Source organism: Helianthus annuus, chromosome 7 (genome assembly GCF_002127325.2).
Source record: "Helianthus annuus cultivar XRQ/B chromosome 7, HanXRQr2.0-SUNRISE, whole genome shotgun sequence".
Taxonomy (NCBI): Eukaryota; Viridiplantae; Streptophyta; class Magnoliopsida; order Asterales; family Asteraceae; genus Helianthus; species Helianthus annuus.
Genome location: NC_035439.2, coordinates 13,683,486 through 13,685,611, shown reverse-complemented (window position 1 = coordinate 13,685,611; position 2,126 = coordinate 13,683,486).

The following is a 2,126-nucleotide window of genomic DNA, read 5'->3' as shown; positions in this document are numbered from 1 at the left end:
AAGACCCAGGAATTGTCGCACCTCTGAAGGATTCTTTGGTGCCGCCCAATTCCTAGTAGCATTGATCTTCGCAGGATCCACATGTATACCCATCTCGTTAACAATATGCCCAAGAAAGTGTACTTCCCGAATCCAGAAATCACACTTAGAAAACTTCGCGTAGAGCTGCTCCTTCCTCAGGAGTTCCAAGATAAGACGTAGATGCCGCTCGTGGTCCTCCTTGCTCTTGGAGTAAATCAAGATGTCGTCGATGAAAACAATAACAAAGTCGTCAAGATAGGGCTTGCACACGCGGTTCATGAGATCCATGAAGACCGCTGGTGCGTTGGTCAATCCAAACGGCATAACCAAAAACTCATAGTGGCCATACCGCATCCGAAAAGCTGTTCTGGGAACATCCTCCTCTCTAACTCGTACCTGATGGTAGCCCGACCCTTAGTCGATCTTGGAATAATGATTTGACCCTTGCAGCAGGTCAAACAGGTCGTCGATACATGGCAAGGGATAACGATTCTTGATCGTCACTTTGTTGAGCTCGCGATAATCTATACACATCCGAAAGGACCCATCCTTCTTCTTCACAAATAGTACAGGGGCTCCCCAAGGTGAAGAGCTAGGTCGGATAAAACCCCTATCCAACAGCTCTTGGAGTTGGTTTGACAACTCCTGTAACTCTCCTGGCGCAAGACGAAAAGGAGCACGAGCAATTAGGGCTGCTCCTGGCGCGAGTTCAATCTGAAATTCCACCTGACGGTGTGGAGGTAAACCAGGAAGTTCTTCAGGGAATTCACGAACTACCGGGAGGTCCTCGATCCTCCTCTCATCAGACTGCGAATCAGTAACAAGAGCTAAAATAGCAGGGTAGCCCTTACGTAGACATTTCTGAGCCTTCATTGCCGAAATAATGCTCACTGTGGCACCACTACGATGACCCTGAACCGACAAAGATTCTCCGCTAGGGAGAGGAACACGCACGATTTTCTCCTTGCAGAGAATTTCCGCCTGATGTTTGGACAACCAGTCCCTGCCAATAACCACATCAAAACTTCCAAGAGTGATAGGGAGTAGATCAACGTCGAACACTTGACCCATGAGGTCGAGTTTGCACCCAACAAGAACGTGTGAAGCTTCAATTGTTTTACCATCAGCTATCTCTACTATGTGCTTGGTTACAAGTGGTGTAGGACTCAACCCTAACTGACGACTGAATCCCAAAGATATATAACTCCAATCGGCACCAGAGTCAAATAAAACAGAAGCAAATATACCATTTACTGAAAATGTACCGGTCACTACGTTGCCATCATTCCGAGCCTCCCCAGCTCCAATAGTAAACACGCGCCCACGCGCACCGTTTCCCCCGTTGTTCCCATTGTTGTTGTTATTACTCGCATTCTGATTCAACTGAGGGCAATCCCGCCTGAAATGACCCTCGTCACCACACTGAAAGCAACTCTTGCGATTACCCTGATTCTGCTGAAGCTGCTGTTTATCATGTTGATGTGGCTGCTGCTGCTGCTTCTGTCTCGGAAGTGAAACCCTACAATCCTTGGCCATATGCCCCACTTTGTTGCACCTGTGACATACTCGAGTACACTGCCCCCGATGGTGATAGTTGCACTTACTGCACTTTGGTAGTTTTCCCGCATAAGAACCCTGACCTGAACTGTTACCCTGATTCTGATTCACTGAAGACGACTGGCTGAAACTACAATTGCTGCCAGTGTCCGGCCTTTTCTGTGACTGCACTGAATTAGACACCTTGTCCACATCGTTCCACTTGCGCTTGCTGTCAGTGGCGGGGGTAGTAGCCGTAGTAGCGGTAGCAGTAGTAGTAGCAGTAGAAACACACGGTGGTAGTGACCCGCTCTCCACCTCCTGATCAGTGATCTTGCGAGCCAAACAGACAATCTGAGTCAAGTCGTTGAGGTTTGCTGCAGTAACCAAACCCTTCACTCGTGAAGGTAATCCCTTGATGAACAATTCAATTCTTCGATGCGGAGGTCGGGACAAATTCGGGCACATGATAGCCAACTCATGAGACCGCTTCACGTATGCTTCAATCTCGGATCCCACCATCTTCAGATCATAATACTCATTTTCCAGTTTCTTTATCTCATAGCGAG